The 23,401-nt window shown below is 33.7% G+C and overlaps 1 long non-coding RNA gene across 1 annotated transcript; it reads right to left on the reverse strand.

Moving 5' to 3' along the window:
- Window positions 1-238: 238 nt before the first annotated feature.
- On the reverse strand, window positions 239-842 carry LOC123684739. Its single transcript, XR_006748174.1, has 2 exons — window positions 730-842; window positions 239-594 (listed from the first exon to the last, which is right to left on the reverse strand). It is a non-coding gene; the product is annotated as an uncharacterized LOC123684739 (long non-coding RNA).
- Window positions 843-23,401: the final 22,559 nt, after the last annotated feature.

Raw genomic sequence — 23,401 nt, forward strand, 5'->3', positions numbered from 1 at the left:
ATCTCGACAAATCATACTGGGCATATATCGTATAATCCCTCAATATTGGTTTTTGAAATAAATGGCATCCTCTGTTAGGCAACAGATTATTTTGGAGAGAAGATCGAGTTTTTTTTTAATGATTAAATATGAAAGGTCTAATATCACATCGTTAAAAAACGGATAGCTGATGGAGGGATAACAACAATAATTATTTTCTCCGAAGGATCACTCAACATTCCATATTTTTCTTATGAGGTACCTGAAAATGGAATTTTGGGTGATAACAGAATTTACAAAGGAAAAAATTGAACACATTTTATTTTCTCAACATAAACATATAACATTCGTCAAAAATATATAATATATTATCATAAAAAAAACGTATAACAAAAATTAAAAAAATATATCTTTGTTTCCTAAAATTAGAACAGGTACTAAATTTGTATCACCTATTGCATGAACTATTGTGTGAACATACTTGAGTACATACCGACGACTCTACTATCTTAATCCACTTCTCAGTGAATTTCATCCTTTTTCCGATATTTGGGATCAATTCCTTAATTAGGCTTTCTGTTAGTTTTGTTATATTATCAGGTGTTATTCCATGCTCTGAAAACCCAAAGCGTGAATTTCAGTATAAAATCTAATGATACCTGGCCAACAATCAATCTGTTAATTTTTTCATTCAGACCAACGAAGTGCATAAAACAATTTCTCAGAATATCTGTAAATATAGGTACTCACCCTTGAATATTGGAATCAAATCGGCCAATTCCCATTCGTCTAGAATTTTCTCCATAATAATAAATCACTAAAAATATTATGAACACTAAACTATAAAAAACTGTTCCTGCTCTTTTCGACTTCGAAAATGTCTGCCAATAAACTTTCCACTTTCCACTAGTTCTAACTATCTAGACTAGCATCATGCGCAAGCCCTATCATTCGCTCCGACCAACCACAATCTGCGCAGGAACAAACGGCCAGCCGTAGTAGAGCGTATCTGTATTTGGCTTGCGTATATTAGTATTTGGATGAAGAATAGTGTATGCTTCAGAAAAGCAGTAGTTGAATTCGCGGAAGATATTTTAGATTTCAACCAAGATAGCTATTCTTAATATAATCAGTGCAACTCTTCCATCAAAACAATTTTTACTACAATTGAGGATTAATATTCTAGTTATAAGAATGGTTTTCTTTCAAGTCAATATCAAAACTAGACTTCGATCGACTTCTATTAATTTTGACTCATGTATTACATTTTCTCTAGAGGAAACAAAATGATTTTCAATGGATCTTGACAGCTATTCTTGCTTTTATACTAGTGATCTTGTTGAATCGAGAACACGAAATTTTCAGTTAAATATATTGTAATCTTGGTAAACAAGTATATGTGTGTTCTTGAAATGAAAGAATGATATTTTTGTTTCAAGTAAAATAGTTTCAACGCAATATTAAAACAACTTAGATTTAGAATATTTGTTCAAGATTATCCTTATACTTGAATGTAGATTACGATTTTTTTCCGTGTAACAGGCCAATTGAAAAGTTCCCGGTCTACCATAGGAAAACACATTTTTTTTGGCAAAATCCGATTTTATTATTCAACATAGTTTCCTTCGAGGGCGATACAGCGACTATAGCGATCTTCAAACTTTTCGATACCATTTTTGTAGTACGATTTGTCTTTCGCTTCAAAATAGGATTCAGTTTCGGCGATTACTTCTTCATTGGCGCTAAATTCCTTTCCAACGAGAATTCTTTCGAGGTTTAAGAACCGGAAAAAATCGCTGGGAGCCAGATCTGGCGATTACGGTGGATGTAGAAGCAATTCGAAGACTAATTTTGCCATTGTTTTCATTGATTTGTGAAACGGCGCATTGTCTTGATGAAACAGCACCGTTTTTTTTCCTTGAAATGTATTTGGTTTTTAACGATTTCATCTTTTAAACGATCCAATAACGCTATATAATAATCGCTGTTGATGGTCTGGCCCTTTTGGAGGTAATCAATGTAATCATTGAATGGTATGCTAAGTTTAAACGTGGTGAAAGATATCATTTGAACGTGTACGTCGATATCATTCACGAATATTTGTACATGAGAAAGCTATGTGCAAAATGGGTGCCGCGCGAGCTTACATTCAATCAAAAGCGCCAACATAATAACATTGCCAGCTGACTGTTTTTCCTCGCTGGATTCGGTTCATCGTGTGCAGTTCACTCAGCTGACTGTCGATTGGACACCGGAGTGAAATGATGGAGCCATGTTCCTTCTATTGTCACATATCGACGCAAAAATTCAGATTTATTGCACTTAAACAGCTTCAAACACTGCTCAGCATCATTAACACGTTGGTGCTTTTGATCGATTGTGAGCTCGCGCGACACCCATTTTGCACACAGCTTTCTCATGTACAGATATTCGTGAATGATATGATGTACACGTTCAAATGATATCTTTCCCAACGTTTAAACTTAGCATACCAGTCAATGATTACATTGATTACCTCCAAAAGGGCCAGACCATCAACAGCGATCATTATATAGCGTTATTGGATCGTTTAAAGAATGAAATCGTTGAAAAACGGCCCCATTTGAGAAAAAAATTGTACTGCAGCAAAGCAGAAGAGCCAGAGTAGGTCTGCCCCATGCTATATCCTTTTGAAGAGATTACCCGGAATCTGAGCTATAGTAATACCCGCATTTCTGCAGTTATTTCATTTATACACATCCCTGAAGTTAACATTACAAATACACCAATGAAAGATTTGAAACTCTATTTGTTACTCTTTGCTTTATGCAGGATGAGACAAAACAGGAAAAATGAGAAAACAATCTTAATTTATCGATTATTTAGTTTTGCTCAACTATAGTTATTGCACAACTGTCACAAATCAATGAAAACGAAATTGCATGAATTGGGCTTCGAATTGCTTCTGCATCCACCGTATTCGCCGGATCTGACTCACAGCTACTTTTTTCTGTTCTCAGACCTCAAAAGAATGCTCGCTGGAAAGAAATTTGGCGCCAATGAAGAAGTAATCGCCAAAACTTAGGCTTATATTGAAGTGAAAGACAAATCGTACTACAAAAATGGCATCGAAAAGTTGGAAGATCGCTATAATCGTTGCCTTCAAAGGCGATACAGATCGTCCTTGAAGGCCAAAAAAATGTGTTTTACTATGGTAGTCGGTAGACCGGGGACTTTTCAATTGTCCTGTTATATTAACCACGGAATCTTGTATTTTAACTCCTCATTTGTGAACGGATGAATATCAAAGTCGTTCTTATTTTGCCACCCAGCAAATCCATTCCCTAAGGTTCCTACAAAAAAGAACTGTGGAGGTAGAAATTTGACAAACGTTATATTCTTATATTTACAGTAACACTCGATATTCTTTCAAATGGAAGTGGAATTCTAAACATAACAAACAACTAATTTGAATTTAAAATTCCAACTTCCTGGTGGAAATATCCATTACACTAACATTGCAAAAATCCAGTTTGACAACTGAAATTAAAAGCTAGCAATTCGTATTTTTCATCGATGGAACTAACGCCAGACATGATTTTTATAGTGTATGGGCGGCTTTACACCGCCTGTTGCGTGTTATTGAGCAAGAGTAAACGTAGTGTAATGAGTATCCACTTTTATGTCCGTTTTTTATTCGAAACGGATGATTTACACCGCCAGTTCCGGAAATGAGTGGAATATTCGTTCTTCCAGGAATTTCGCTATTCCCGATTGCTGATTGGTTTGGCCTGAACATTCTCTTCTCTGATTCTGCCTTGTAGACCTTGATGATCGAGAGACCTTTCATGCAGTTTGGATGATTCAAGAAGATGCAGATTGATGTGAAGTATAAAGTAAGTATGTTATTACAGAAACTGAAAATATCAAATAATAAGCAAATTTAAAATATCAGATCTAAGTGCATTATTTTGCATTGACCGAGTTGGTAGAAGGGGAAAATTGATTCAATATTTGACTATAACCTTGTTCTGTAAGATTTCGATTTTATTATAAGGAATAATCTAAAACTAGGCTAGGTGCGAAATAAATATAAACGAGAGTTTTTGGAGGCGGTTGAAATCATGAGCCATGAAACAAATTTAAATATCTATTCAGATTTTAATGGTATTAATTCCATTTATTCCACATCGTTCAATTGATTAATATGAGTCAAATTAGATGATTATGCATTACAGATGATTCCCTCACTATAAAACACCTTATGATTTCTCATTTTGTGACGTCAATCCTCTGTCCTCTGTTGTCGTTCCTCTCTGTGTCTCTTGTCTTTTTGTTTTTTCTATGTTTTTAACCTTTGACATTATTCGTTCATATGTCTTTTAAGATTTGACTAGTTGTTTGATTCTGTTGTAAAGATTGAGAAAAGTATAGTTATTCCTTGCAAGTTACATTTTATATATGGACATTGTAATAATTTTAACATTTAAGACTCACATTGATGTAAGTTGTGCTGTATTGATTTCTGTGTGTTTTTTACAACTTTATGTAATTTTCAGTAGCCCTGAAGAAGGACAAGTTATTGTCCGAAAGCTTGGCTGAAGCAATAAAGAGCTAAAATTGTTTGACTACATACCCGATAACCTTTCTGTTTCAAATTATAAATTGTTAGTCGAGATTTACAAGTAGAAATAATCTAATTTGGATTTTCTCGGTTTATGTGTGGAAATCGTACAAAAATCTGGCTCACCCACAGCTTTTTTAGAAAGTGATATTAATCCAGATATACTAACCTATTGTACTAAATATAGTAGGTACAATAAGTACCGGTATTATAAAGGATAACCGACGGTTCAACCGTTGCGTCAACTACCGAATTCATTTCTAGAAATATGGAATTTGGTAGTTGACCCACAGTTCAACCGTTGGTTATCCTTTTATAATACCAGCCCTAAGTCTCAACTTTAACTAGTCCATTCTTCTTAGTACGTTGAAGTTCACCTCGGAAATGAGATACCTAGATAAAAACTCGAATAAACTTTTATTTTGTCATCCTTTAAGGTTGTTTCCAATCCCACATATTCTGGGGTGTACGCGATTATTAAAATCTAAGGTCAAAAGTTACTAAAATCGAATTTTAAGCTTTGCAAATATTTGGTTTCCTATGGGTTTTCCGCTGTTTTTATTGAATATCAATATTCCCTACAACTTTTGCCTCACAAAGTTTTTATACCCTGAATTGTTTTCGATATAGAGGGCGCAAAGCGCGCAGTTAGAGCATCATTTAAGGTCAAGTGGTTCATTAATAATTGATAAATACTTAATTATTATTAATTTTCATTTTTTGTCATTTCTTATATCATATTCAATAATTTTTTCACTTACTTATTCTCAATTAAGTACTTATCAAATTATTCAATAAAATTTACCTGCCCGTGTAGCTATAGAATTTTTGAGGAAAATACTTAAATTATATTTCAATACTAATGTTATTCATATTGAAAACATTTCGAATAAATTTAAAAAAAAGGATAAAATTCTCGATTAATGTTTTTATTGAAAAATAATAAATCGATACATTTATGATTGTAGACATTGAACAAAATTGAATAAAACGTGCCACTCAAAATCTTAATTATCTTTTTCTTTGTAATCATCGTCTTCCGACTGCTATAGTATTTCAAAGTCCTCCTTTTTATCGTCTTCAACGACATTTGTCTCCAAGTCTTCCTTGATTTCGGGTGTCACAAGTTCTAATCTTTTTTTTTATTTTTTGTAAGTTCTAACAAAAGAACTACTGCTGAGAAATGGTATTTGTCACTTATAAGGAATGTCATCATGAGGAGTCAAAATAAAAAAGAATTTATTTTACAAAAAGATCATTCGAATAAGCTATCAACAGATATAAATTGGTCCTGTAGGCCTGTAGGGCCATCATGTCATTCCACATGTCAAACACACAAGTTGTATATTTTGTCACTTTTAAAGCTATCATTTTTGACATTTAAAGTGAAACTACTCCATTACTAAAAATGGTACGATAAACTCCTCAACAATGTATTGAAATCGTAAAAATTCACAACAAACATAGTGGAAATTTTACAGTAACAGGTTTGTTCATTCCTTCTCGATCTTGGGCATTAGGCTTTCGAGGTTAAGTTTACACAAGAAGTCTAGATGGTAGATCACAAGAACGTCTTATCTTCGCTGATTGGGTCCTTAAAATGATCTGGATTTTCATCGCAAAAATCTTCCCATGCCCATTTTCACCTCGGAGGCTACGCTTATAAGAACAATTGTCATATTTGAATTGTTATTCGAAAATGAGGCTGGTGCAACTGTTACGGTGAATGGATTGCGCTATCGAGCTATGTTCAATGTTTTTTCATGGCCGTAATGGACAAGTTTAGTGATGTTGATAATACTATATTTGACACGATAGAATTAAAATATAGAGCAAAACTGATAAATCAGTGAAAATATTTTGAAAATCCATCAATAAATGACTGAGAAATAGATTATTTATTTTACGTATTTTAGCGCGGAACGTCTTTGGTCTCTGACTCGTCTGTGACGTCACGCCACTTGCCTGTGATCGCTACACCATAAATTACGTTTAAATACTTAGCCGCGCCAAGGCTCTCGCGCCGTTTGTAGTTGTACAGTGTAGTTTTAACTCGAGTTTTGTTTTTATGTCACCATAACGGAAGAAGGCTTCGTGAAAGGACAAAGTTATTTTTACTCAATAACTTATTTCAAACCAACTTACACCTTAGTATTTTTATTATCAGAAATGGACAGCTAGTACTGATAGGTACTTTACATCAAAATGATCTTCACACACATATGAAGTAGTTTTAAGTCCAATTAAGTCATGCCTCATTAATTTGCACCACTTCTTCTTTTGATTCATGTCATTTGGTACATGAGAAAACAATTTATTGGGGTTTTTAATTGTCGTGCTTGCACACATAGGCACAATACAATATTTGTAGGATTTTTTTTCATTTCAGCCATCGTGTAACGAACAAAACACGACACGAACGGCACAAGTGATTGTACACCAATGAATTCGTAAGCACTCTGCGAATACCAGTCGCCTCGTGTAAGTGGCGTGACGTCACACACTAGACTATGAAATTATTCTTCCAAGCGCAACTTCAAAGTCCCATAACTTTTTCATTTCTAGAGATATTTCAATGATTCTTCCACATTTTTGTTTCATTTTTCTCAAATTTTTAGAATTAATCCTTAACAAAAAAATGAAAACTAGTCCATTGGACGACGTTTATTATAAACAAGATGACACTACTTGCCACACAAGCAACAAAACAGTCGCAATTTCACATGAAAAGATTCCTGGATCTATTACTTTTCGAAGACGTGATCACAATTCGCCACCAATATCTTGTCCTCTCGTTTTTCTCAATATCAGGATGAAACCTCTTATTGTTATACCATGCTCTTTACAATTCTCAAATTCTTCTCATTTCTTTTGATATCAAAATGAAACCTGTTATCGAAAACACTTTCCTATCACATACTAATAGGAATGATGAAATAAGTGATATTTCACTTATCCCAAAACATGTAACGTGTATGAAGATAATTTTTGAAATATTTCAACTATCACCGAGTGTACTTAATTTGATTATCTCATTTTCGGCTCATATCCAACGCATGCAGGTTAAATGATTGACTTTCAGCCACAAGTAGGACGGTCAAGCATGATTTCATCCTCTTTCTTGAAAAAATAACTTTGTACATCACAATGATTCATGGATCGATATAGTCATTCAAAGGAAGTTCCTAATTATCAAGGATGTGATTCAGAATTTGTAGAAATATAAACTTCTTATTATGTATATAGGAAATAACTGACATCGTCGAATAAGAAAGCACTGAACTTTGTTTCTATTGCATGATTAAACATTTTTATTAATTTTTTCTGTATGACTTCTAACATGAATAAAAGAATCATAGAAGGAGAAATTTTCAGTGAGGTACCGTCAGTTTTATGTTAATTTAAGTGTACAGGGTGGGCAAATTTCGATGTTTTAGCACTACAACTTTTAAACCAGAGGAGATAGACAAAATCGTATACCCTTTTCTCGGTCTCTTTTTCTGAGAAACTTACAAGGGTAGTATTCATTTTTGGCCACCTTCTTTTGTTTTCGAGTTATAAGCAAAAATTGTAAAAATGGCGATATCGAAAAACATTTATATCTCCGCTAATATTGATTTAGAGATAGAGCTCTGAAATTAAAACATTATTCAGGCACTTTTGTACGTAGAATCCAGTGGCGTGCTCGTATTTTCAAAAGGGTTTTTAGTTACGAAGCTATGACCTTAAGTTATGTTTTTTCAAACAGGAACACTAGTTTTCTGTGCTATTTTTTGAAAGCTTAATTTTTCCTGATTTCAAAAATATATAACATCGTATGGTTTGTATTAAAATAAATAGCAGAGAATGGTCAAAAACCTCTTGTTACCTAAGAGTCTCAATATTTCTATGGTTTCAACTGTCGATGAGCATAGAACAATTGAGCTTTCTATAACAAGAGCAGTGTCCTTTCATCAATCTGATTATTTCTATGCTTTTTACTAATTTCTACCAAATTCGAATCTAGATTTATTTTATAAAAATAGTTTCGAAAATATAAATGAACTCGGAAAAAAAATCGACTTTGTAGAAATTAGTGAAAAGCATTGAAATAATCAGATCGACCGAATGACATTGCTCTTGTTCTGAGCTCATCGACAGTTGAAACCATAGAAATATTGAGACTCTTAGGTAAAAAAAGGTTTTCGACCTTTTTCTATTATTTATATTGATAAGAATCATACGATGTTATATATTTTTGAAATCAGGAAAAATTAAGTTTTCAAAAAATGGCACAGAAATCTAGTGTTCCTATTTGAAAAAACATAACTTTGGGTCATAGCTTCGTAACTAAAAACCCATTTGAAAATACGAGCAAGCCACTAGATTCTACGTAAAAAAGTGCCTGTATAAATGTTTTAATTTCAGAGCTCTATCATCAGTTTTACCGGAGATATAAATGTTTTTCGATATCGCCATTTTTCCAATTTTCGCTTATAACTCGAAAACAAAAGAAGGTGGCTAAAAATGAATACTACGCTTGTTAGTTTCTCCGAAAAAGAGACCGAGAATGGGGTATCAGATTTTGTCCATCTCCTCTGGTTTAAAAGTTGTAGTGCTAAAACATCGAAATTTGCCCACCCTGTACAGAATAAAAACCCTTCTTTTGTTTGAAATAATAGTTTACACCCGTCTCATTTATAACATATTTGTATGTATATCAGAGCTTTACCGAATATTTCTTCACGTATAAAGTTGAATAAAAAAAAATATTTATATACGGGGTGTCTCATTTAAAAGTGTCCACCCTCAATAACGTACCCACGAATCAGAATTTGTGAAAACACTCAGACAGGTCGATTTTTGATGACAGGGAGACATGATCTGGGATACAAAGCTTGTTTCTACTAGCAATCCCCTGGAGAGGGTTGCAACCCCATCAGGAATTTGAATAGGGAAAGTGGGTAGTTTTGTAGCACAAATGTATGCATGGATTCAAATTTGTAGGAACCTGCAGTTTGTGTTGTATAAAGGGAATATTCACAAAGTAACAGTGTGTTTTTTATGGAATTATGGTTCCGATAAAACTGAATAAAACAGAGATGTTCTAATTGATTGTATAATTTCTATTGGAAGAAATATATTTTTCTCTATTTCAGTATTTTTAATTTATTTTATTTAATTACAGTTCTATAAACAGTGCTGTAATGAACTCATTACAGCATCGTTTCCAGATATATTTTTTGCAACATTATCCGCAATTTCTTTTAATTCTGGTAGTGTTAAATCGATTGCGTAATTGTGAATTATTTCAAATTTCGGAACGTACGATTCACATTCAAATTCCGTAATCTGTCAATTTTCGTAACAGTCACACCAACTGCCAAGATACAATACAAAAGTCACTAGGATATATAATCTGGAATTTTCATTGAATTTCGAACAATATTTCACAAAACTTGACTGAAATAGAGAAAAAATTGTCTAATACTCGTTGCAGAAGGCAATTCCAACACTCATGCGTTCGAATTTCGCATTCGTGCCCATTCTGCAACTTTTTTTAGAATATACTATTAACAAACAATGTTAGAAATAGTAATAATTTACCACGAACTCTCAAGTCGTTCATTAAAAATCCTCGTAGTACCTCTAGCACAGTCATTGTTCTGGAAATAATTTTTCAACATTTCCTTTCTCTCCTCCAACGCGTACACCATTTTTTAATTTTTATTAAGAACTGATGAATTATTCTAATTATTTTTCTTGGATTCTTTGATATTTTCTCCTGAAATATTGAATGTGATGAAGGAAATAATGGAGGTAATTTCTTTTTCCTGAGATTTTTTTAATTTAGTATTTTCAGGACACTTCAGAGAGAACAATAATGAGTATTAGTTCTGGACATAACAAAGAGGCGCCGATACCAATAAGATACTGCAGATAAGGAGACGAATTCAGATAATTCTTGCGGTTAAACTCGGATTAGCCGTTTTAATAGTCTGCAGTTTACTAGACGAAGTGTGGTAGGTCAACACAGCTATCTGATGCGACCACACTTCCCGATCCACGACGTTCTTCAGGTCCGTTACTGATTTTTTCACATAAACACTACTTACTCTTTACAGCTGTTGAAAATCATCCGTCAGTTGGATGCTGTACGTGCCTATCGTTATTTATGACCGGGTCAGCAGGAGAATCATAAATAATATACATATCTTCACTGGTCTGAAACATGGAGACTGGACAGAGGTGAAGTTTTTGCATACCTACATATATGAGAGATTTCTCAGATGATAAAATATTTCAACGTTTTTTTCAATTATGAAATCGCACGAATATTGGGATTTTTTATTTTATAAATAAATAATGGCTAGAATTGGTATTGTTTCATCCCACTTCACAACAAGTTCAGAAGAGCCAAATGGTCCTTGTAAGTAATTGTCTAGGATCCAGGCCCAGCCAAAACTGAAAATCCAACCGCCTATTCAAAACTTATCAAGTTATACCTGTAACATAGAAAATTTCACGTCACAGTAAACGAAGAACTCCAGAAAATAAAATAATTGAATCAGGAGTACCACAAGGGTCTTTACTGGGATCGATGCTAAATAATATATAGACAAAGTGTCATATCCATTAACCAAGATACAACTCTGGGATGATGCAGCAGCATAAGCGCCTAGAAAAACTGAAACTAGTGTGATAAAAAGGCTGTAAAAACAAGTCGACAAACTGAGCAAATTGTACCACAAATAAGAATTAAAATCAACGAATCCAAAAGTCAGGTAATCAAGTTCAGATAGAAGAGGAAGAGAACAAAACCAACAACAAAAAAAAAGATAAAAAACCAGGAAAGTGAATGGCAAAGTACTGTAAAATACCCAGGAAATAAAAATGGACGAAAACCTGTCCTTCAATATAGACATTGAAGAAGCCGACAGAAAGGGGAAGAACATAAAAAAAAATTTTTATACCTTATAATCAGCTGGAAAAGTAAACTGGATGAGAGACTGAAAGTGCGGCCATACAAAGCAAACATCAGACCTATAATGACATATGGAAGTGAATTATTACTTACCTATTATGAACAAGAAGGAGTTACAATTACTGGAAAGGATTCAAAATAAAACACTCAGAGAACCATTAGACGAAGAATAGTATACAAGAAACGAAGAATTTAGAATGAAGAGGAAAATATCCAAAATAGAATATTTCACTGGCACAGAGAGCTTTCGAGAAAATTGAAACACATGAAGAATAAAAACACTGAAACTCATGCTCAAGGTACACTGAAAGCAAAGAGAATGAAGTAACAACTTCACAAATTAAAAAATAAAATCTCACCGGACAGAAACAGAAAGAGAATTTTACATTTTCAAACTGCAAATTCATAGAGAAACAGTGAACAGTGTAATGAGCAGAGAGAAAAATTTTGTTGTAAAAATAGGACCTTTTGAGCGCTCATTCATTCATGCGCCATTTAGAGAGCTCCTAACTTCACAATATTTCTTGTCTATAAATTTTATTTCGATATTATGTTTATATTTTCTATTTTTATAATATAAATTCATAATCTACTGGCAAAATCTCAACTCAGTGGAATCTGCTGTTAAGGAATTATAAGATATTTTTTATTTAATGGATTCGGTCCTTACTTGATGGAAATTCATATTGATTTGTTGAAAATAAATATATTTAAATAAATGTTAGATAAGTATATTGATATATTTAATGAATATTAAATAAATATTTTCTGTTATTTTGCTTGAGTTTTCAATGGTTCCGATGATGCTTCTCTGATGACGGAATTTTGTATGATGCCAATAACTCGATCCCACTATTTATCATATATTTTAATTTTCTATGGTTCTGAATTCTGATGATTTGATCATTGTTTATATTTATATAACATTCATTATATTCACAAATAATTATTATTGTCGGTTTCATTGAAAATGCCTTTTATCCATCGACCTATTCATGAATTGCACATTTTTCCGTTTCTTTCTTCAGTTTCAGCTTCCTTAAGACCTGAGAGATTGAAAGGAATTGAGTTGATTTAGTGAGAAGACTCGTTCTTCCGCATAAAACACATCTTGAATGTCAGTTAACGGGCAAACGGGCCTCAAGCACTCCAGCTTCCTGCTATTTCATAGGGCTTGTCGGAGATGCTGCGTAGCTTGAACCATCTCCCGTTACCGGTGTAACATCTTTAACGGGGAGATCTAGGAAATGATTTTTTATGCTTATCGGTAAAGTTCACGGTTTCACAACATAACAAGGAAGGACATATATTATCGAATCGAATAATGATTAATAAAGAACTATTGGAATGAATTGTACATGAAATCTATGGGGGCTCGTTTTATCAACAGATCTCTATAATTTCATCCCAATGTCTGTAGAATTTTTGTGCTGGGTATAGCCTCAAACGATAAGGATTGACTCACTGATGATGAATTCGGTCAAATTCAAGATTGTTCGTCTCATCGTCCGGGCACCCGGTCGTGAACACGATAACTCCCTCTCAATTGCCGCGATTAAGTTATGTTATGATTATGCTCAAAATGAATATTTGCATTCAGATGTGAAATAACAATTTCAAGCTTATGGCAGAATTTCATGTTGTTCGCGTTACCACAAACCGAGAAAATGCATGAAGAAAAACGAAAAAAATTATCCAATATTTCCGTGAACACAAAATTGTCGGAATGTAAATTCTGGTATGGATACAAAATAACAATTTCGAGCTTCACGCAAAAAATTTAAAGCTGGTGCCAATTGATATGATTTCTATCAATAATATTTGAAATTTTTAAGATTTGGGCTAGGTTCTTAGTCAGAAATTATAAAATCAATTGATTTGTAGTACTTATTGTTGCTTTATTCATCTCCATTTCTTCTACCCTCCTTCTTTTTTCATTCAATTATCAACAAATATCAGTCATTTTTGTTTTTTGAATTGAAATTTAGTGTATTATTTCAGGAATAAACCTTTTGATTACTTGGAAAAAAATTGAAAAAAAAAGTTATATGAGGTGTGAATTTTAGTCAAATTGGAAATTTATAATTTGGTGACTATCCAGCCCCTCGTTGGGCGCCAATTGAATGATTGCTATCAATAATTTTTTTATTTTAAGATTTGGGCTGGGTTCTTGGTCAGAAATTGTATATTTTGAAATTCAAAACTAAACTAGCTTATTTCAATTATCAAAAAAAAATATACTACAACAACTTAAAATTAGTTATCTTATATTCAAAATTTTTTTCAGCTTCCTAATTATTTCTTCCAACTCAATTCTGCTCTACTATCAAATTCATCCTGTTTCAACTCCTCATAATTTCTCATTCTCGATGAAATTCTATTTTCCATTAATTAGTTTTTATTCAGTTTAGTTTTTTGTTTGTTTCTCTTCTATATGACATCCTCAGAATCATAAAAAATTGAATAGAAAAGAATATTGGAAAAGAAATACTCAATAATTCAGGATGAGATTTTACCGTATATTTAAAATAAAAATTTGAAGCTTCCTGAAAATTTCATGTTTAAAGCTTCATTGAAACCATAGAGAATTTAAGCAGAATATTGAATAGGGTCAGAAGTTAGAAGGTTTTGAACGCTAATTGTACCCATGAATATACACATATAAGTCTGGTTCTGGCATATTGTCAGTGCTTTTCTCATTTTTTTATTCTCTGTATCGTGGAGCCTCTTACAAGAGAACAGTGGGTTACCACTTTTGCCCAAATGTTTGTAATTTTCGAAATTTAGCAGAGTGATCCTTTCATCCGAACAGAATCAATGCGTTTGAGCCGAGCCTTGAAGGACAAACGGCCGCAATGAAACGAGAGACATGATAAAGTGAGTTTACAGCATGACAATGCTCGACCCCATGTTGCGAAAGTGGTCAAGACATACTTGGAAACGTTGAGATGGGAAGTCCTACCCAGCCGCCGTATTCTCCAGACGTTGCTTTCTTGGACAATCACTTGTTTCGATCAATGACACAGCACTTCCGGTCTCATGAAGAAGTAAAAAATTGGATCGCTTCAAAAGTTGACCAGTTTTTTCATCGTGAGATTCGTACGCTGCCCGAAAGATGGGAGAAAATAGTTGCCGGCTATGGAAACATAAATGCCTCAAATTTTGGAAACAGCGGAAACAAAGTTGCACGCATATGTTTATATACATTTCTTTGTTAAGCAAACAATAACCAGTGTCACAGAAAAACAAAGTCCAGTTATAACTGTGCTCATAGCCACTGAAAGTCTCGTTGAAAGCTGAATTCTTTCTTCGAAGATCGTGCAGTTCGTTTGCTATAAAAGGCAATTGGTACTAGTTGGCTTTTAATTAAAAAGATAATTATTTCACTGCCGTAAGTAGATCAACTGAAACTTAAGAGAGCAATACAAAATTTTCCTTTCACCCTTCTCCACTTATGAGACAAACCACTGTGGTCAATTCCATTCAAGCTTCGCTGAATGAAAATCGAGTACGTGACATCTTTAATCGATCGTCTGAATCAAGAAGACGATGAATAGTTGTGGTGTATTATCCCGGAACTCACGATAGCTCATTATAACCATCGAACACATAACAATACGGTAGATCTGAGTCGCTCTTTATTGCTTTCTATAATTTGCAACAACGGAACAGCGCTTACTCGTCTAATGGGACGACTATACCATATATTACTGCTGCGCGATCATTATCGTGATGGCTGTTTCGACATAGGTCATACGGAGGTATTAGATGTAGGTGAGGTAAGTGGCTTCCCATTTCGTAAGTTTGCATTTAAATCTGACCCACTCACATATTCGAAAAAAGGCAAACTGTGCCTACACAAAAAAGTTGAGGAAGTAAGATTGATCAGGATAAGCGATAGCAAAGATAGATATACTAACTGACAAAGGAACTGCAACACCCAGAAGAAGCTGTTCAAATTTTATTTTTTTTTGTAAAACATAGATAATATTGCAAGGAGTAAATGATTGAATTCGGAGAAAATTCGTGAAGGTTTTTTCGTGTAAACAATTTTTGTTACTTAAATATTGTAGGCAAACAGAAATCCAACTACTGTTATGAGATGTTGCCAAGCGTGGTTTGATAATGCCCAAAATCGAAGAAAAGTCAGCACCGGACGTCGAAGGGGCACAAATGAAGTTCAAGATCGACGTCTAAGAATGATGAGATGAAATTAGGAGAACAAGGTCATCCTGTAACTATTTATCGCAGGAGAAGGTCTTCTGGATTGCAGCATTATCGACCCAATCTTGTGTTACCTCTGAGGGTTGAGCATCGCCGGCAACGATTACAGTGGTGCAAAGATCATCAACATTGGAATGTGGAATGGCATCAGGTCGTTTTTACTGATGAATCTCGATTCTCCTTGGGTGCACATGATGGCCGAAGAAGACGATGTCGGGGAGAAAGACGTGAACCTCAGTTTGAGGTTGAGCGTCATGTACACCGGACAGTAGGCGTTATGGTATGGGGTGCTATTGCGCCAGCAAGTAGGTCACCTTTAGTCTTAATTCGAGTTAACCCAACATGACAGCGCTGCTTCACCTTGAAGAAATAGTGGAGCCAAATGTTCTTCCTCACCTTAACTGGCTCGAGAATCCAATATTTCAGCAAGATAATGCCCGACCTCATGTTGCCAGAGTTAGTTTAAACTTTGTCGAATCTTTTGCCATGGCCGCTCAGATTCCTCCATCTTTCGTCCATAGAGCATGTTTGGGACATCATGAAGTACAGGTAGCTTGGGGTAGTATCCCTCAAAAAGAAATAGACAATCTTATTGCATCAATGTCGAGACGTGTTGGGGAGTGTATAAATAATCGCGATGGCAAAAAAATTGTGAACCCTTGGTTTTTTCCTCCAAATTTCATTTACTCCTTGTTATACTATCTATGTTTCACAGAAATTTTTTTTTTAATTTAAACAGCTTCTTCTGGGTGTTGCAGTTTCTTTGTCAGTTAGTATATTCAGACAAGAAATAAAATCCGGGAAATAATCTAATCCACTTCTAGGTTAGGCCTTATACCCGGTGAATTTTTGAGTTGGATCAGTCAAAAATCTTGAAAAGTAAAATTTTTCGAATTGATGATTTTAAGAGGTCAACCTCTTCTATTTACTTTACCCTTGATTTTGTTTTTAATGGGAATCAGTTTCGTAATCTAGGTCAAACAATGCAAAAGTTCTGTATGAAAAAATTTTCATGATTCTTCACAGATGGCTCTGTAATCGAATCTGAATTTTCCGTCTGAAACACCTCAATGTATCCTTTTCATTGTTTTTTGGCGAGAAGTTCTTGACCCAAATTTAGGTTCGCCCTCTCCCCCAAGATAATCGTATTTCGTCCCGATGTCGCTGGTGGACTCTTCAGTTAGGCAATCCAGCGATCTCTGCCCAAGACAACCTCTCACACCATCGTGAAGAGGTGACTCTGCTGCAACGCGGTGACTTCTATAAATCTGCTACGGCCAAAGTAGTGTGGTGTGACACCCATAACACCACCTCTTGAGCAAACAGTTCTGCAAATAGCACCACAAACTAAATTTCAAATAATCTTCTTCCAATTGATATATCTTTATCAATTAATAGGAAGTATTTTGAACTAAAAAAAAAAAAAAAATTTCACTTTTCCAAATGATCAATGACAGTTCTTGAACTAAAAATGAGTAGCTCAGCAGAAAACGTCAGAATGTTAAGTTAATGATGAATGGAACATGTAATGAAATGTCACTTTAGACCTCAGAACAAAAATTACATTAGCTAATGTGGAGGGGCTAATAGATGAAATACAAATGGTGAGAGAAGTGAAAAGCAAATTTTTGAGGAAATTTAGATGAACCGGAGTATTATAGTGTCAAAAGTGATTTGTTGAAATGACGGTCCACTGTAAAGTTTAGAAGAAAGTGGCATAATTCTTTCACCATTTGTTCGAATGCTTCCCAGAATACTCATACAAGCAGATAATTTATTGCTCACTGCATGTAGCCTTGGACCATTATTGAGGCTATTTCCACTTCCGAGTGTTTTTATTCATATCAAGAACATTATGAAAAGATAATTCAGTTTACCTCATCTGCTACACACTTCGGCAGATAACTTCATTTGGAGATTTGATTTATCAGCTATGTCTTTCTATACCTAAGCTCTATTGATCCACCGTCTTTGTTTATCGAATCGATTGATCCCAGCTAAGAAGATATATATGCTCTACCTAACTGTGCTATTTTGATCTAGTTAGATCAGCTGGCTTAGTTGTCTGGTATGATTATATTTAATTATATCAGACTGGGAATAAGTATTCCAAAAATCTCAGACTATTATCAACTATTATTAGACATGAAAAGAAAAATAAGTACAATATTTAGTACAATTTCCAATAGAGTAATAATATCATACGATATTAACTATTTATCTGGTTAATGTATCAGCAATAGGAAACTGCCATCAACAAAACCATTGTCAGACAGAAGGTCTCCACTCCACCACGTAGGAATCATAATCGAAAACAACCCAAGGAGAATGCGTGTCATCAAGGGAGAATAGCGATATACCGGTGTCACCCTTATTTTTATTAGACATTCTTATTTTAACTTCCACTTATATTATTTAAAATATATTTTGTTTCTGAAAACTTGTTGATTTAAGTTCTTTATTCTGACGTCATTTCATCTTTTATGTAGCTTTGTTGTGTAAAACTTGAGATAAAGAAAATTATCTATCTATCTATTCGTTTTAAATAATTTGTCACTTAACTATTTCATTATTGATCGTCTAAGGACTGCTCAAGAAGCCATACGAACACACGTAAGTATTGAAATAATCTGAAGCAATAAGTGACCAAGCCCAACAGAATACATTTGAAGAAGATGCTTGTTTACCAAGCTGATGGAATCCGGATATATGTTGGAGGGGACGTGATGCCTACGCCAATAAATGCATTTCCAACCAGACCAACAGAATGATAGCACTCCTTCAGTGTTGCTATTTACAGTTCAGTTGACGGAAATAGTTGTGTTTTCCCGATATATTCACCTTGGATGACTTGGATTCTTTTTGGTTTCCAGAATTCGAAAGTATAAAATAACTGGTTTTAATTGTCTTTAAAACTAATAAAAAATGATGATTATTTCACACATAATTGACGTACTTTTAATACTTCTACGAATACGAACTGTCTTCAGGCGCGGATCCAGGCCCCACTTTTGGGGGGGGGACTTTTAGATTCTGAAAAATACTGAAAATGTGGAACCCAGACACTTCCGCCATTTTGGGACGTCATTTTTCTGCCGTTCATTAATATGGGTTTTCACAAAATGTACTGAAGGTAACATTTTTGCTGATCTTGTAATTATTTGAGCCTCAGTATGTCAAATTCTAGGAGGGCCGGCAAAATTTAAGAGGTGCCCGGGCCATTTGGGGGGGGACGTTCCCCCAGTTCCCCCCCCCTAGATCCGCGCCTGACTGTCCTCTTGAATTTTCTTCTTGTAATATGTAATCTAGCAAGTTCAATTTTCTGTGAATATTTCCCTCGTCATAATTTGCACCAATCACAAATGCGCAAATTTAAATTATTTTGATATTTTTAAACAAAATTATTCGGATTTTTGTTACCAACACCAGTGGTGCTTCTTGTTGAAATATTTCTTAGCAACGTGTTATATAGATTTTTTCGGAAAAATTAGATGCAAGATATTAGGAATTTATGAGAATAGATATACTGTCCCACACCACATAAAAATGTCAAAAGCACTGACGTTAAATGAAGAGATTTTGCGAGCTTAATCCAATTCTCATTCACGTATTTCTTTCACGAAATTTCACAAAAATCTGAAAACTTGAAAATTACAGATATTTGAGCAAAGTGATAGCCTGCAGCCGTCTGATTGCAATAAAAACAAAACATAAAATAATGATTAAATTCAATTTTCACATCATCTTTTTCACATTTCATCAATTGAAATATCAAATATCGAGATGAGAAAACGTTTTACGAATGAAAATGACCATCTTCCGACTCAACATGATCAATAACTTATTGAAAAAAACATAAAATTGGAAGTAGAAGAATAATTAATATTATCATTCAGATGACGTCAAACTTCATGGGAAGTTTCTTCCACTAACCAATAGAGAAGACCTCTTCGTTCACAATTATGTCTTTTTTCGCACTATTTTTGGCAAGATGCTAGCATGATACAAAACTTCACTTCTCGAAAAAATTTAAATCTTTTTTTAATTTAATTTTAATGTAATGAACAATGAAATGCATTAAATGTTAAATTTCACAAACATCACATGATCAGAATCATATAAATTGAAATAAAATGTTGAAAAAACTGTGTTTCGATGACAATAAATCTGACCGAGTTAAATTTTTGAATGCATATGAATCATTTCATTATTTTCGGTATATTTCAATGTAGGTATGTTCAAATTTTTCAAAAGTCAAAAATTCAGTAGTATAGAGTATTTTAAAACGATTCTCTCAATTATATCAGAAACTATTGTCAATCACCAAATAACAATTAGTAATTCATAAACAACACTTGGCCGAATAAAATGATACAGTTACAATTACATTACAATCATCCATAAAATCGAGAACATAATAATTCAAAATTACAAAACACTTTTCGACAGTTGGTTTAATATAAACAAGAATTTTGCCGAAGAAATAATTGACATAGGTATTTTGGAATTATCCTCAGGTATTCCCAGACAGAATCGAGTTTAATGTTTTCTGGGAATGAAAAACAAAAAACCTTTTGCTGCTATTAGTTATGTATAAGGATTTCCAAATCGGTATTACCAGGAAATCAATGGAAATCACGATATGTATAAAATCAAGATGATGCAAATGAGAAGAGGAATTTTTCGCATACCTGCTTTGTTTTGAACAGGTTTGAGTATTAGAATCGGGTAATTCCACTTTGCAACTGAAAATTTATGAAAAAGCAAGTTCCAAAATCAATTTCAAGGTCCCTTTTCAGCTAATTGATGGACTCGTCGATTTTTCCTTTCCTTCAAAAAAATGGTGATCTACATTCTAACAGGTTAATTATCCTTTGATATTTTCATTAGGACCGATTTTTTCCTGAATCTTTCAGTACTAATGGAATTAGAATTTGAAATCATTTATTTAAGTTTCATTTTGTGCAAATATTGATTAAGTTCACATGGTCGACAAAGATTTTTGCATTTCTACAATTGGGCTGATTATTGACCGATAATTATGTTTGGGAACCAGTTATTCCATTCGAATATCATCAAATAATTGACTTATTCGAATCCAGGAATACTCGTATGAAAATTAAATGTGGATATCAATCCAGTTGTTTTACATTTCGATATAACACAACTTTTGTGAACATATCAGTCAATGACTCTTGACTCTTGTAAAACGAAACATTCTGAGCTTGAATCACGAATTAAACAAAAAGTGAATTATAGTACTTTAATGGGATAAACTAAAAGTGAAGTCTGGAGAGAGGTATTGATAAGTATTGACTCACAATGATGTTTATCAATAAGTTAAATTCATATATAGCTGAATCCAGCTGGATAACGGTTTTGATAAAAAAGTAAGCCCTGGATTACAAAAGATCTTATAAATTTTCTCAATAGAAAAAACAAACTGAAAAATAAATTAATAAAAAAGAAAGGAATTGACAAAATTAACGATGCTGCTGAAAAATAGGAAGTATGTGAAGTAAAATATGATATAACGAATAGGAACACTAGAAAGCATTCCAAATGTTGATGAAGAACATGAGACAATTACTGACAATAATAAGAAAGCGATTAAGTTCATTGGGTTGGGAATGAAGATGGCTGAGAAAATTGAACATAACGTCTTGCCTGAAAACATTTGGAAGGATGGTTCAGTTGATTCATCTATAATTCTGGAGCATAATTATATCGAAAGTTGAAATTATACTCCCAGTTGAAACTTAGCTGTTCCTTAAGGCCTTATCAAATTTCTTCAAAAACTATAAAGCAATTTAGCCAGTAAATAGTTTTTCAATAAGATATTTCATTTTGATATTAACAAAGGGTGTATTTTGAAACAAATGAATGAATGTTTATTACGCCATTAAGCATATAACAGACTACACAGAACACACTAATAATGATCATTCAGAAAAATTAAACAAAAAAAAAATTAAACAAAACTACTGTACAAGGAGTCAAATTTATTAAACATGAGGACAATTTTCATGAATCAATGTGTTAAAAGAGCCTTGATGAAAAGGTGGATGGAGTGACAAGATCAGTATCCAATTAGGGAATTCTTCTATAGGTTCTTCAAGAAGTCACACAGATATCGTTCAAGTATTTTGTTCAAAAGTTTTCCACTTTTTTCCCAAATGATCTGAAAGAGATTACAAATTTTTAATGTTTTCAGTTGGAATCTCGGATGTTTATATTGAGAACTTTGACTGCTTTGGTTTCTTATAGGTATCATATTAGGTGATGAACAATAGTTAAATATGTCTAATCAACTGCTGTCGCTGGCTCTTCACTGGAGTTTGGTCTCACTGCCATATTTAATTATTTGTGAAAAAGAACAAATTTTTTAGCACTTTGAGACCATTTGTGATACAAAACAGGCATTCTGCCAATAGAATTCATTGTTCTCAAGTGCTCATTCACCATCAAAAGTTGTGAAGAAATTGTAAACAGTATGTTTTTGCAGGTCCTTCAATCCGACAGTGGCGGTGCACCAGGTCTAAGAGCTGATGACAAATTTTGGTTAGGTATTTTAGGCAAGTTGAAATGAATGGAAAAATTATTCCGCCAATGGATGAATGCGGAATCGCAATTCCATGTGCTAAGTGTTACACAATTATTATAAATATAGCTACAGCGTAAAATATTGTTTTTATTCATAATGTGAAAAAGCGCTTTTGAAATCTTGAAGCAACTGTTCCTATTGAATTTCTCTTCAAATCACCATATAGAATCGAATGATGATCATTAGGTAATATGAATCATGAAAGTTTAGTTTCCATCAATTTAACTGCTTATTTTTTTTTTGAAAATTGAAAAAATTGGTGTATTAATGAGCTATGATAAGTTTATAAATTTCCCTTTGATGCTTGCACTATCAACCAAAACCTTTTCCGTGATGTGCTGTTTTCCTTGATTTCTTTCTGTTCAGAGATTGCAAACTATCGAACGATTTTCCTGATCCATTAAGACAGAAGCAAAACAACATACAAGATGTTAATAACAGGATTTCCGAGTATTGGGTTACTTTGTCGAGACTCTATGGTAATAAATAATACCCACTTTTTATAATTGACATAACTTTGAAGAGACGTTCGTTAGAGAGACATTATTGAGCTAACAGTAATTTCTCGTTCTTGTGATGTGCTTCATATCTCACTCTCGCAGAGTGAGGGCATGGAAGTCCGGCAGATTCAGAGGTCATTGAATCTGGCGAGAAGAAATTTTGTGGGCGTTCGAGTGTATCTGTAAGGAGACGGATGTCGATTGCCAAATGGCAATCTAAACTCAATTATTTTCTGATATTCCTTGAATATTGATACAAATTCTGGAAGATTTCGATGCCAGAGGTACTGAACGAGTTACTACACTCAAATAATTCGTCCTTTTGACATGAAATCATAGAAAGTATGCTAAAATATCACAAATTCCTTTAAAATGTATACAGGGTAAGACGTGAGGTTCATTCCTCACTGTAGGAATGTGCCCCTCTTCAGAAATATGCTCTACAAGTATTGACAATTGAAAATATCTCATATGTTCTTATTCTTCGATTTTCATTTTATCCATTAGCCAATGATATTGCAGCTTGA

This window comes from Harmonia axyridis, chromosome 7, assembly GCF_914767665.1.
Source record: "Harmonia axyridis chromosome 7, icHarAxyr1.1, whole genome shotgun sequence".
Lineage (NCBI taxonomy): Eukaryota > Metazoa > Arthropoda > Insecta > Coleoptera > Coccinellidae > Harmonia > Harmonia axyridis.